Below are 15,606 nucleotides of genomic sequence, written 5' to 3'. Positions count from 1 at the left end.
TTATGTTATTTTACTAACATCTAAATTTATTTTAGATACTTAACAAGGAGCTAGAGTGAGGCATTTGAGCTTTATTCATTGAGTACCAGGGAGGGAAAAACTTCAGTTCCGAAGATGTAAAACAGGTGTTGTGCAGTGACTCTTTTATTAGTATGTTCTTAGTCTTTCTCTATCTATGTGGTTTAAAATTTCCAGATAGTAATTCTTCCCACACGACTTGCGTCTAATGCCTTGCTGCTGCAGCAGCAGTGAAGCTTAGCAATCTGCCTGTGTTCCTCACTGGTGTTGCTCTCACCATGTCGGCTCTGCTGCCTTCCCTGCCTGACTCTAATTTTTCCTACTTATATGATTCTCCATCTGCTTCTTTTTCTGGCGGCAAAGTGGCCCTGCCTATATGCTCCTTTGCATTCTGCCATCTTTCTAGTTTTGCCGTTGCTTTAACTATATTTTAAACATGTAGCACAGTTGATTGAAAACTGAAGAAATGTCTAGTGCTTGTTTAGATTTTTTGCAGAGAACAGTTAGTCTTTGCCACCAGCTAAACTGTGCTTTAAACCTAGGTGCAGAATCTTCTTGCAATATGTTTTAAGTAACCAAAATGGAAAATCCAAGCAAACTGTTGCCTGTGTTTAGCCTTGCGATTTAAAGACAGCTGGTAGAGATAAGCACTAACATAAATCTTGTCTGAATTCCCCAAACCCAGTAAATGAATTGTGAATTCTTTATTGCTTTTTCTAGATATTTAACCATAGGTTATTGTGATATAAAGGAAAGGACAATGAATCTGAATTTAGAAAATCTAGGTTCATAGTCTTTACCCACTTATGTGATATATGACCTAGGGGATATAACCTAATCTTTCTATATCTTCCCCCATCTCTACCTTCACTTTGGAGATAAGAACAATGAGGTTGAGAGAAAACATGCAATTTCCTGAAGTTTTCTAAGCAAGAAAGTGTCAGAGATATACATCAAATTAGGTTTTTTTGACTTCGAAACCTATACTCAATCAGGACACAAAGTACTCAAGTCTGTTTTTTCAAAACTTATAGTAATGCTCCTTAAAAGTGATGCTTATTGCTAGAGTTCACCCATATTTGAACACTTGCATGACTTGTGACCAATTGCTATCTACCATTTATGATGCAATTTCTCTTTAGCCTATAACTGAATTCATGAGCCTCATTGTTATATTTCCCCACCACAAAAAAAATCCTGAATTATTTTTGCCCTGTGACCTTACATTTCTACTTCTTTTCTGAATTTCTTGCTGAACTTATGCCCATTCCAAATCACATGAAATTTATGTGGATCAGTATTTTATCGATTTATTTTACTGTCCCCACAGTTCTTCTGATACCCTCACCATGATGCTGTCACTCACTCTCTTGCCAAAATTTCAAATTCACTTGCCCTTTTTTCCTTTCACTACATTACATAACAAAACGCTAATCCTGGATAATCCAACTATCTACATTGTCTTGCCCACAATTGGCTGGCTGAGCATTTATGATATAATATAAATACTATAAGAATATTTAACATATATTATTACTTAACATCTATATACTTAATTGAGCATATTTACAACTTTAGATTCTTAACAGTCTTAACTATACCGTCGATCCCACTGAACAAGTATATTTGCCTGAATGTTTTTATTTTTCACTTTTCGCAAGTGTTAAATCCTCCTAAAGTGTCATCAAACCTCCAATAAATCTTATTTCTTTCTCAAAAAATGATTTTATATACTACTTCACAGTAAAAAGCAAAAATAAAAACTAAACAAATAGATGTGAACTATTTCAATATCCAAAAGATATAACACAAATCTATCGATATTTGTATTTTTTGTCCTGTCCTTCCTTCTCTTTTCTTCCTGTTAAAATGTAGGAGGATTAATACAGATTATGTAAATTGCCAAAAGTCACACAAATAGTGGAATAGGAATTGGAACTTGACCTTGAGATGGTGAAGTTTGTATGTCAACATGACCGAGCTTAGTATGCTTGGATAGTTGGTAAAACATTATTCCAGGTGTGTTTGTGAGGGTGTTTTTGGAAGAGAAAAATATTTGAATTGATAGATTGAATAAAGAAGATTACCCTCACCAGTGGTGGCAGGCATAATGCAATCATTTGAGGGCCTGAATAGTGCAAAATTGCTTCCTACTTGAACTGGGATGTCCATTTTGTCTTGTTTTCAGATGTTGGTGCTGTTGCTTTAGGACCTTCAGACCTGGATGGGGACGTATGATAAGGATCCTGGTTCTCAGGCCTTCTGGTCTGCACTGTAGCTATACCTGTGCAGCTTTCCTGTGCTGTCAGTTTGGAGACAGCCGGTCATGAGACTTCACTGCATTCATAATTATGTGAGCCAGTTTGTCATGGTAAATATGTATGTATGCATGTATGTATCCATCCATCCATCCTGTTGATTCTGTTTCTCTGGAGAATGCTGATTAAAACACCTCTCTGCCTTCAGAACCCTTTTTCTTTCCTCTGACGTATTAATACTTTGAATTTTATAGAGAGATATTACATGAGCAGATGTGGCAACATTATTGAATATAAAATGGTCAATTTTGCTGCATCACCCAATTTTCTTACTCTGATAAAAACTATAATGTAAGAAATGAGATAATAATTATAAGTGATTATGACAAGTGTAATAATAACATCACTTTTATGAGGAAATAAGGAAAAGCAATAATTTATAATGAAATAAAACTAATGATCAACATACCTTTGCTGTGGTCAATAATTTAACTTGATGTTTAAGAAAGCCAGTTTTATTTCTTTGAAGCTCCAAAGGATCTACTGCAATGTGATTTATTTCTGAAACACTGTGAAATTAATGAAAATATTATTTGTAGGGAAAAATGAGTTTACTTGCGTTTGTAATAGGCTTTGCCAGAAGCAGCAGCTGTGCCTGTGTCAAGAATATTTCATGCTGAAAAATGGAAGGTTGATTTCTGCTGTTTTTCCTTTCTTTCCCCTTATTTTTGTCATTTATCATTTTGATGAAAAAGGGAATAATTTTAATTATTTAATTATAACATGGGGGAAGAATAATAGTGTGCCTAGAAATGCAGCTATGTCCAACTCAGTTTTAATATAATTTAGGTTGATTATCCCAGTCACTTGAGTTTGCCCCAATACTGTTAATTGTAAAAGATCAATCAATCCTAACTATTAAATTCATATGAAAATCAGTTTCTGCTCTTCAGAAAAATGTCAGAATCTTATTAAGGAGGTAAGTTATGCTCTGATGTGCTCCAGACTTAAGAAATAGGTGCAGAAATTGATACTTCAGGCATTTTCTATGAGTGCTTTCTACAGATTGCCTTTGTTTCATTGCTCAGTACACCTTAGGAATGAATGTTTAACCTGTTTCGTATTATCCACAAAATTTTGAGTAAAATGATTAAATGTCCTCCAACAGTCATGTGATCTGTGATATCCCTGCCCCATGCAGAAAAAAAAAATATGTATATAAAATTACAAAAATGAAAGACAATATTGAGTTTATGTTATATTATACTTATATTACACCAGCATTAGGTAATTTTGCTTGAACATTCTTTTCTAATGCCCTCCAAGCAAGTATTTACCCATGCTTTTTGAATTTTAGAAGGATTCGACATCAAACTTCCCAGTTTCAGTTGCTTAATTTCATCACATACCAGTTTATCTTTTTGAACATTAGTACACAAACTGACTCAAGTATACTTGCCTCCCTCCCATTTTTTATTATTTCTCAAAGAGCTATTATTTCTCAAAAGTGTTTCTTAAAATATACTTGTAGGTTCTCTTTTCCTGGAGAAAGAGCTCTGAATTCAAAAGATCTGTCTTTAAGTCCTGGGTCTGCTTCTTAACTCATCCATGTCTTTAGGTAAGTCAGGTACAGTTGCTGTTTTCATCTGTAGAATGGAAATAAGAATACATTTCTCAGACAATTATTTAACAGTTATATGGAAAAAGGTCTGGGCTATGGCATAGTATTTGAAAAAAAAATACAGGATATGGATAATAGTAAATCACTATATATATGTAAATCATTGTGTTAATGAGGATCTGTTAGTATCCTTGAACACCAAATGTCTAGACTAAGTGTTTTGGCATTGTTTTATTTTATCTTATTATTATTATTATTATTATTATTTTGAGACAGAGTCTCACTCTGTTGCCCAGGCTGGAGGGCAGTAGCACATAATCTTGGCTCACTGAAACCTCCACCTCCTGGGTTCAAGCAATTCTCCTGCCTTAGCCTCCCTAGTAGCTGGGGCTATAGGCACACACCACTACATCCAGCTAATTTTTAGAGTTTTAGTAGAGATGGGGTTTCCCCATGTTGGCCAGATTGGTCTTGAACTCCTGACCTCGTGATCCACCCACCTCAGCCTCCCAAAGTCCTGGATTACAGACATAAGCCACTGCGCCCGGCAATGTTTTGGCCTTATTTTATTAGAGTCAATGGTTTTTTAAGTGTCTGTATTTATCTTGGGCTCAAATTTCCTTTATTTAATGATTTAATTTTTCAGTTTGAAGGTGATTCTCTCCTTCTCCCAACTCCTGTCTCTCTTTCTTGCCACTGATGATAGAAAACACATAAGAATAGATTTTTTCTATCTTTTCTGAATTCCCTGCTAACCTTGCCTAAAGCTTTAAGATGAGCCATTATTAGCTAATCTTAGCCTCAAATCTATATGTAAACGAATACCATGTGCAACACTCATTTCATTGTGATATTTTAAACTTTTTTAAACATATTTTTAAATACTTGATTCTTACTTAGAAAGCCTTTATGTCCCAATGTTTGTGCTGGTTAATAACAAAGATACATAAACAGAGAGATTCACTCTTATGTATTTGCAATGGTCTCATTAAAAATTCAAGTATGTTCTTTTAAATTTAGACTACTACAAATTATTTGTCTTTCATTCAAAAAGTGAACTATTATGTACCCAGTATTAGTAATGTAAAGATGAAGCATACAATTTTTAAAGTATATCCAGTAGATAACGTTCTCATGGGAAAGAGAAATTGACTATTATGATTTATGATATAGAAGCAGAGAAAATAACAGCTCTGATTGAGTAAGTCTGATGGATTGAGAGGAGTTTTCCCAGAGGAAGAGACATTTGAGCAGGGTTGAAGAGGATGAACAAAAGGAAAAGCAACAAAAGTATTAGAGATCCCGAGGTAAAGGAAACAATGCAAATATGAGAAACAAATCTACATGAGCATAAGCAGCGGAGATGAGGCAATAGAAAGCCATACACTTTTGATACGTCTCCCACCCCCAACCTCCAGCTTTTGCACCAGTATTGGCAAGAGTGAAGAGGAAGCTGAAGGCTTCATTTCAGCAGTCCCTTTATCCCTGCTGGGTCAGTCATCAAGAAAAGCCCGTGACTCTCATATGGATTACTAAATCTTATCTTTCTTCTGGGCCTTATCCCCCGCCCTTTTTTTTTAGAATGTGTGGTCTGTTACTGTCAAATGTTCTATATCCCAATGCTTTCTCAGAAAATTCCTTTTACTATCTTGCTCTTATGGAAATATGATTCTCCCTTGAAGACATTGTTGTCCTGGATTCTCATACAAGTTGGTGACTATTTAATCTTAACATTTGTAAGCAATACCTGGCACAGAATATTAACGATGATGGATCTACTTGGAACATATAATCGGGATTATCAATTATTCTTTCTTGAAACACTTTATCTGCCTAATTTTCCCTGTGCTCACTGATTCTATTACTCAGTCTCTTATGTGAGCTGCTTCACATCTGCCAGTCCTTTGATTTGAGTGTATCAGTGGCATCTTGAAACCCCTATGTATCTCATATCTCCCCTTGAACTTTCTCTCTCTGTCTCTCCTTTTTTTTTTTTTTTTTTTTGAGACAGAATTTCACTCTTGTTGCCCAGGCTGGAGTGCAATGGCGCCATCTCGGTTCACCACAACCTCCACCTCCTGAGTTCAAGGAATTCTCCTACCCCAGCCTCCCGAGTAACTGTGATTACAGGCATGAGCCACCGCACCCAGCTAATTTTTTGTATTTTTAGTAGACAGGGGGTTTCTCCATGGTGGTCAGGCTGGTCTTGAACTGCTGACCTCAGGTGACATGCCCACATCGGCCTCCCAAAGGACTGAGATTACAGGCATGAGCCACCGCGCCCAGCCACTTTCTCTTTTTGATATGGCTCTTATTTCATTAATGACAGCAAATCCAGTTGATCAGGTATTAATGTATGGGTTTATCCCTGACTCTTCTTTTACTTTCACACCCCAAATCCAATTTTTTGGCAAATATTTCCAGCTTGGCCTTCAAAATAAACCCAGAATTTGACTATTTGTATCTATCCACCTTCCATCTTCCTGGTCTAAGTCAGCATCCCCTCTCTTATGGATTATTGTAATAGTCCTCAGGACTTCGTGCTTCTGTCCTTGCCTTTTTCATCCTTGAATCAATTCTCAGCAGGGGAGCAAGAGTGATGTTTTTCAATGATGGATAGATCATATCAGCCTTTAAAACTCTCAAGTGGTTTTCCACATCATCCAAAGAAAAACCCAGAGTCTTCAATGCCTTGCCTGTACTGGCCATCCATTATAACTCTGACTTCACCATCTAACATTATCCCCCTTGTCATTCTCATTTAGCCACAGTGGCTTGCTTTCTGGTCCTCAAATGCTCACATTCCACGTTGGTTCTCAGCTTTGCAGTTGATGTTCCATCTGCCTGGCCTCTCTTGTCCAGATATCTGTAAGTTCATTCCCTTGATCACTTCTGGTCTTTGCCCAGACATGTCAGTAAAGTCTTTTGGAATCGTCTTATTAATTGTACAAACACCCTCCCAAGAGGCACATAATCCCTCTAGCTCTATTCTATTGTGTTTGTCACTAAACAATTCCTTATTTTGATTTTGTTTTTATTTGTTGACTAGCATGTGAGCTCTATGATGGCAATTATTTTTGTCTGTTTAATCACAACAGGAGTTCAAAAAATTTTTAACAATTAAAAATAAAAGGGATAAAATACATATTTTTAAAAACAGTAAACATCAAAACTATGAAAAATGACTAGAAAATTTAACAAAAAATACATATGTAATTTGCAGAAATTAAAAATCATTGAATTTAAAATGTAATGAGAAATGGAAAGTTGCCCACATTGCTGTAGATCCCCCTTGTTTTGCCTTCTAATCACTCTCCATTGTTTCTTCCCCAAAGGCAACGGTTATCCTGATATTTAACATCAAAGTTATTTTTGCTTTTCTTGCTTAATTTTATAGAAATGAGACCATATATTATGCATTGTTACACTGCTGCCTTTTTCTTCCCAAGATTAATTTGTGGGATACATCTACTTTGTTGTATGTGGTTATAGTTTATATAATTTTATTGTTATATAATATTTTATTTATTAAATATGCAGCTGCCTCTCTATTCTAATGTTAATGAATAATTCTATGGTTTCAAATTATTTGACTATTGTTAATAATATTATGGGCATTCTTGTACATGTCTTTGGTCACTGCATAGGAAGGCAGTATCTTGAGGCACACTAAGAAGAGCCTCTGCTGGAAAGGTAATCTACATTTTTGTAACCTATGGGGTATTTAAAGGTGCCCTCCCTAAATTCTTATTCCACTTGGCCTCAATTATAACAAATCTCAGTTTATGGGAAGAGTTGAGGATTCTTTCAGTGACTATTGCCTGTAATCTTTCGTTGTAATGAGTTGTTTCTTATCCTTCAAATTTGAATTGATTCAAGCCTCTCTTTTATGAGTATCTCTTTATAAAAAGCATGAAGTGTTAACAGAATATGCAAGGTTATAATAAAATGAACCCTACATACCTTAAATTAAAATAAAATAGAAAACTAGCCATATTCTAATATAAGAGCAGCCATTTTATAAAAAATCATACTCATAAAACCAATAACATAGTGTTGTTACAGATCATTGCAAAGAAACATGAATAACTCCGGGTCAGAGAGACAGAAAACATTTTCCTAGCGTCCCCTTGCCACTATTCCATGTAATCTGCGATAGAGTCCATAGCATGTGAAACTAAACTCAGCTGAAAAGAAAATCAGAAGGTTAATATTGGCATTATACCTTTTCACAGATGCAGGAAAATTTCAACAATGCAAATATCTCTCACAGAATATCAATGATTAAGATACTTCATATTTGTACAGTGATTGTACACACATTTAATAATACATTACACTAAACAAACTATGCATCCACCCATACTCCATGTAATCCTTAATACAGTACTTGGATAAAGGTATTCTTATTTTTATTCAATGTAAGAGAGAACCTTACATCTGTAACACATTTTCCACTCCCACTCCATCCTCCACAGAGGAGGGATCTGAGCAAACAGAGAGGCTATCCCACTTGTGAAAAGTGACATAATTTTCTCTGGTAAGATTTCTGAATGTAATTGAGAAAAAAGAATTTAAGGGCAATAAGACCTATGAAGGCGGGGCATGGTGTCTCAGGCCTGTAATCTCAGCACTTTGTGGGGTGAGGTGAAAGTATTACCTGAGGTTAGGAGTTTGAGACCAGCCTGGCCAACATGGTGAAACCCTGTCTCTACCAGAAATACAAAAATTAGCCAGGCCTGGTGTCACATGCGTAGTCCCAGCTACTTAGGAGGCTGAAGCAGGAGAATCGCTTGAACCCGGCGGGTTGGGGGGGGGTGGTGTTGCAGTGAGCCAAGATCCCACCACTGCACTCCAGAGCAAGACTCCATCTCAAATTTAAAAAAAAACAGGCATATGAAGCAAATAAATATTGATCCCATTGTGACAGATAAGAATCTTAAGAAGCTAGAATAATATTCCCTTATTCTTTTCTTCACTATTTATTCACCCAATATTTTCAAAACACTATGGTGTATCAGGCACTGTTCTTGGTGCTAGAACTATAAAAAGAACAAGATAAAATACTTGCCTAATAAAAATTGTGTGCAGTTACTGAAGACAGGTAATATATTTGATAGCATTGGTTACATAAGAAATCATTCCAAAATTTAAGGACTTAAAAAGTCAACTATTATTTAGCTTATAGTTCTCCAGGTTGACAATTTGGCTCAGGCCCAGCTAGTTGTTCATCCTGCTCTTGATCTGGTTCATCTAATCTCAACTGTGTTTGTTCATGTATCTTCTGAGCTGGTGGGGCTGCTGGTTAATGATGGTCTTGCCTAGGAGGGATGGGGTAAATGGACATCACTTCACCTAGTCTCTAAGCACATAGCAGGCTAGGCTGCAATTGTTTATTTACATGTTGTCAAGATTTCCAGAGTAGCATCAGAGCAAGCATCAGTGTTAAAGCACTTCCTAGGTCACTATTTATCTCATATTGCCTGCTAGCTTATTGGCCCAAGCAAGCGAAAGTGTTAGTTTATGAAAGTCCTTGTGTCAGGGGCTATTCAAGGGGGTTAGTATAGGGAAATATAAACAAATGAGAGAATTATCATTGCAGCAATGTTACATGGATAGCAAATAGGTACATAAGTAAATAAAAATATACCTTTAGCTGAGAAATATCAGGGTTTCTAGAAAAGTTAACCATTTGATGACCTTAAAATGGCCAAGTATAAACTTGAAGTTATAAGGCATTTTTAAGGCATTCTGTTTCCTCAGTTTTGCAACAAGAGATAATTTAAAAAGTAATAGAATATATATACATATATACACACACAAACACAACTGCTTGTGCAATGATCGTTAAAGATGCTTTTAAAACTCCATAAAATACAATTATACTGGTAGAGAAGCAAATTTAAATATATTATTAGAAAACAATACGACTAGTTATCATATAAGTCATCAGAATTATCAATTTCACCACAATAAGTTGAGTCTTTCCTACTATGTAGCAAAAAACAATTCAACCCCACCCTTATGAAATATAGAAGCACCTGGTCTCTTTCAAAATGAAATACTTAAAGATGCTATGAGAAAACTTTCATTTCTTAGCTTGTCACTGAGATGAAACAGACACTGCAGTTGATGCAAGCACAACTTATTACAAATGTCATAGACATTTTTCTTACAAATTTTATCGTTCATTCAAAAATCCCTCAAGCATAAATTATGTATGTAATAATGGAAAGTGGAGAAGAGTTTATTCTCTGTGCTTAGTAGAGAGGCTTTATAATCTCCATGTCTATTCCACTAATAAATGATGCTTTTTTCAATTCACTGATAAGAATACTTTCATTTTTTTCAAGAATGAGCAAGAAATAATAATGGCAAATACAAAGCAGATAGTTCCTTTTATTCATATTGACTGAACATGTGTAAGAGAGTTGACAACAGCTTAGGTAAAGTGGAAAGCCCTCGGTGTAGTTCATAAAAACATTCCACTAGAATGTAAAGGTTGTTTCCTAAATAAGTAATGTTGAGAAAGTCTTTTAAGCTTCCAGGGTCTAATCTTCCTCATTTCTTAAAAAAAGTGATTATGATAATCAAATATAATAATGTATAATCTGAGAAGTTACCAAGTATCTTCTTTATTATTTTTAAATTAGTTTATAAATTTATACTATATTCGACTTACTCTACTAAGTATAAGCAAATCACATTGAGAATTACAAAAATTCCAGATGCATAGATCCCTCACAGACTGTATATACTCCAGTGGGAAATATGAAAGACTTAAGTTGTTAACCATAATATCAACATAAGGACAATACGAATGGGAATATTCAGTAAATTAATTATGTCACAGAAATATGTGACATAATTAATAATTATAATTATATGTGACATAATGTGTCACAGGAATATGTGACATAATGTGTCACAGGAATATGTGACATAATTAATAATTATAATTATAATAATTATAATCAATAATAATAATAATAATAATCCCAAACTATTTTCCTAGTAATATGTATCTAGGTATTAGAAAAAAAGTACTGAATTGAGAATGAGAAGGTTGGAATTCTGACATAAGGTCTGGTAACAATATATGTCATTAGGAAAATCATCAGTTTTATCAAACACACTTCTTTTGGTTTCTTTCTCAGAGTGCTGTTTTTCATACTTGCAAAGTGAGCATGTTGATTTAAATGAAGTTACAGTTAACCTTCTATTTTCTCTTTCTGTGATTCCGAGTCTCTTCAATTTTCTTCTACATGAAGAAACATGTGATCCCTAGCTTTCGAAAATGTATTTGACTGAAGTTTGTTTATTTAGATAAATTGTTATCCCAGCTTAGATATAACCAAATGCATAAAAAGTATGAAAAATTGAAAAATAAAAAATAGGCTCATAATAATTCAACAAAGCTTGGGGTATTTTCTTAGTGTTCTTTAGGAGAATAGATATTCAATACCTGTTTCCAGGTGAGCAATTATCAAAGAGTTTTTGTTGTACAATATTTTACTTAATGGATATATAGAACAGAGATATGCAATTGCTTGTGTTCCTTCTCAGAGTTGGGAATTACATAAAACAAAAGGTATTAGATTGTTCTGCCAGTAGTTCTTCTAGCATGCTATCCCACTGCAAGTGCCAACTGTACGGGAATTGGGCGAATCTGCATCTGATTACATACGTTGAAATAAATGATGTGTTTTAAGTCAACATATAGCCACTTGATAATTCAGATTGAGAGCTCCTTTCTTTTTGCTTCTTATTTTATTCCAGTTACTGCTTCCACAGTCCTTCATTTTACAGTTTTAATAAACTTTATTGAGAGATAATTTACATACAATAAGTGCACCTATTTTTAAGTATATAGTTCAACTAGTTTTGACAATTGTAATCCACAATGTAGTCTCAATAATAATCAAGATAAAATATTTGTACCACCATATATTCAATAAATTCTACCTGACTCTGGACCCTGGCAACCACTGATTTGCTTTCTGTCACTATAAATTAGTTTGGTATGTCCTATACTTTGATATAAATGGAACTACAAAAGTCTTACTGTTATGTGTTAATTTATTTCACTCAGCATAATGTTTTAGAAATTCAATGATATTTTTGCATGCATTGGTATATTGTTATTTAAGTTAATGAGCAGTATCACATCCTTTTGCTATACCATAAGTTATTTACCAATTTATCTGTTGATGGACATTTGGACTGTGCTGAGTTCTGGAGTTTTAATAAAGCTACAAGAAAAATCCATGAAAAAGTATTTGTGTAGACATGTTTTCAGTTATTTAAAATAAAAAGCCACAGAATAGACTCGCTGGGTGGAATGGCAAGTATATTTTTAAATAAAAAGAATGTGCCAAACTATTTTCCAAGGCAGTTGTATCATTTTACAGTTCCACCAGTAATGCTTGAGACTTCTAGTCAGTCCACATCCTTGTCGATGTAAAGACTGTCATTCCTTTTATGTTAGCTGATTTTGTAGATATATAATAGCCTAAATTTGCATTCTCCTAATGAATAATAGTGTTAAGAAATATTTATGTGTATGGATATTTTATTTTTTGTTTTGTAATGCAGATGTACATATTTCTTTTTCTATATTTGATGTTGTGTTCTCATTACTTATTTGTATATCTTTGCTTCTTTATATATACTTAATATGCTGGATACAAGTTCTTTGTCATATATGATTTATAAATAATATCAGTAATAGGTATCTTATTTCAATGTATATGATAGTTCAGAAATAAAATTTTATTCTAGTATATGGCTTGCCTTTATCTTGAATATGTCTACAAAGAACAGAACGTTTTAATTTCAATACATTCAAATTTATTAATTTTCTTTTTTCACATGAGTGCTTACTCTATGCGAGTTAAGCAACCTTTACTTATGCCAAAGCCACAAAGATTTTCTGTTTGCAGAAGAGTTTTATAGACCAAATTATTCCATTAGGTTTATTATTAATTTCAAGTTAATTATTGGTATGATTTGAGGAAAGGAAGAGGGTAATACTTTTTTCCCCTACAGAAGCTCAGTTGCTTTAACAGCATTTGTTGAGGAGATTACCTTTTAGACATTACATTTCCTCAAATATTTGGTGAAAATAAGGTAACAGTGAATGTGTGCATCTGTTTATGGTTCTCTATTTTATTCCATTCTTCTACATGTCTATCCTCACAAATGCCACAAGGTCTTGGTTACAGTGCCTTTATATAAAACTTCGATTCAGGTATTGTAGTCCTTCAACTTTATCCTTTACTCCATCATTTTGACTACTCTGTTTTCTTTGCATTCTCATATGAATTTTGGAAACAGCTTGCCATTATTTATTTATGTTTTTTGAGACGGCGTCTGTCGCCCGGGCTGGAGTGCAAGGGCGGGATCTAGGTTCACTGCAAGCTCCGCCTCCCGGGTTCACGCCATTCTCCTGCCTCAGCCTCCTGAGTAGCTGGGACTACAGACGCCCGCCAACAAGCCCGGCTAATTTTTTGCATTTTTAATAGAGACGGGGTTTCACCGTGTTTGCCAGCATGGTCTCAATTTTCTGACCTCGTGATCCACCCACCTTGGACTCCCAAAGTGCTGGGATTACAGGCGCGAGCCACCGCACCCGGCCAACAGCTTGCCAATTTATTAAACAAAACTTGCTGAGATTTTTATTCGGATTAATTTGAATCTATAGGATAAAACCAGAAAGACAGTGATAATCTCATTAGAAATTACTTCTTCAGATATTTAGAAAATCGCCCAGTCCAGAGGTTGCTAAATCTTGAACAGGCTCATTTGACATGTTAGGTATGATATCATGGGTTAGAGTATGACCCTGAGCGGGCTTGCCTAAGTTTGTTCTTGAATTACTTATTGTTTACATAAATTTGAGCAATCAAGTTCTTCAACCTCTGAGTGCCTTCATTTCCCATTTGTCCAATGGGGATAATAATAGTGACTATCTCGCAGAGATGTTTTAAGGCTTAAATGAGTCAATATTTGTAAAGTAGTTATAATGCAACTTGGCAAATATTGTTTCATTTCATTTTTTTCTGTTGAAATTATTCCTGTACTTTTTGCCATTCTTCCATAAAGGATAAGAAAATATTAATTATTAATTAAAAATATTAACTTATTAATTGAGAAGTTTGTGGCATCAGATATATTGTTAAAACTTTTTAATATAAAGTCATACCATTTAAAACCCTACATCCTACTGATGGATTTAAAAGTAGTAAAATAAAACATAAGAGAAGAAGTACTACATAGAAATACAAAATGCGGTTAATAATGCTGGAATACATAGAACCAATATAAAGACACAATAAGATTAGAATCAATTAAAATTATATTCCTTTGAGAAGTGAGAAAGTCAACCACCTATTCTTGAAATACATATGTATATTTGTATTGACCATCCCTCTACATCTTATTCTTTCTTTCCTTATATTCAAACAACACATAATAATAGCAGAGCCTTTGGTAAGAAAGAAATTAATGAAATTCAAGAATCTAGAAAGATTTATTTTGTTGTTTAGTGAGAAGGGTCTTCAGAGCTGCCACAAACCTGTGAGATAAAGAGTGCCTTCGGTCACATGCGCAGGCATGCACTTAGCTCTCCTGGTTAAAAATTGCTTGTGCCTAGAGATCATCACAATTCCTCATTAGGAATCTAGGAGGCAGTTTTAGAATTGCATAGCTTGTTTAAAGGCTCTAGAAATAAGACACAAAGGACCTTTGTTTTTCTTTTCTTTTTGGTTTTGTTAGTATTTAGCTAAAGGAGAAACACAGGTAGTTCTTACAATTTTCTGTGTGTCTCAGTCCCAGGGAGAATTTTTTTGGGAGGAGAAACCTATACCTAATTCTGTTTCATCAGAGAAAGAATGAACTGAAAGTTGCCACTAATCTTTAGCATCAAAATATTAAATAGTTTATTAAGAGAAATAATGGGTGAAATAACTTAGAAGTTTATCTGCAAGGCAAACAAGTAGCTGGCCTTTTGCAGCATTATGCTTTTTTCTGAAATCACAGGTTAACAAAATAGAGTGTCATCTATTATAATCTGAAAGAACAAGAACTGTATGAGATATAGCTGTCACATTCAGATATGGGAATGTACTTTATTAACAGCTTCTTTGCATTAGATGTCTCATTAGGAGCCTGCTTATCTGTGATGGCCATATAAATAAGATGGATGGCAAAGAAATAGCTGTAAATATAATGGAAATTTCAGTTATAGCAGTAGGACATTTGTGACATGCACTCTGATGTCACATAGCAAAGTTGTATGGTGTTTGTTAACCATAGTAAAGGCAAAGAAGTACACAGAAAATGAATTTAGAATGGGCTCAGAATTGAGGTTTATATTTCAATTACATTATTTGCTTTTTGAGAAAAAACTGAAGCCTTAAACCTCATCTGTTGAGATCTGGTTTCCATAATTTTGAAGTAGAAATAATGAAGGTTTTGCTTTCTATGCCCAAAATACTATATTAAAGTGTAAAGAAGATAATGTGTGTGAAATATTTCTGTAACCCATTATAAGGCCAGAGTAGTTTCCATCCTCAAGGATGGCATGTGTTTCTCCTTTAGCTAACTAGTATAGAAAGAGCTAATCTAACCCTACGTTTGAGGGTTAAATTAACTCTCCACCTGAAGATCAGTCCAGTCTGCCAAAACCAACAGATTCATGTGTGAATA

General features: G+C 34.5%; 1 long non-coding RNA gene across 2 annotated transcripts in view; it reads left to right on the top strand.

Annotated features, from left to right (window-relative positions):
- Positions 1–2,744, top strand: part of LOC134758247 (uncharacterized) — a 33,726-nt gene extending 30,982 nt beyond the window's left edge. For both annotated transcript variants that reach the window (XR_010133228.1, XR_010133227.1), the window contains exon 2: positions 2,207–2,744. This is a non-coding gene — a long non-coding RNA (uncharacterized lncRNA). The remainder of the gene's footprint in view (positions 1–2,206) is intronic.
- The last annotated feature ends 12,862 nt before the right edge of the window (positions 2,745–15,606 follow it).

Source organism: Gorilla gorilla, chromosome 3 (genome assembly GCF_029281585.2).
Source record: "Gorilla gorilla gorilla isolate KB3781 chromosome 3, NHGRI_mGorGor1-v2.1_pri, whole genome shotgun sequence".
Lineage (NCBI taxonomy): Eukaryota > Metazoa > Chordata > Mammalia > Primates > Hominidae > Gorilla > Gorilla gorilla.
The sequence above is the reverse complement of the archived record's forward strand: the minus strand, read 5'-3'. Positions and strand labels throughout refer to the sequence as shown.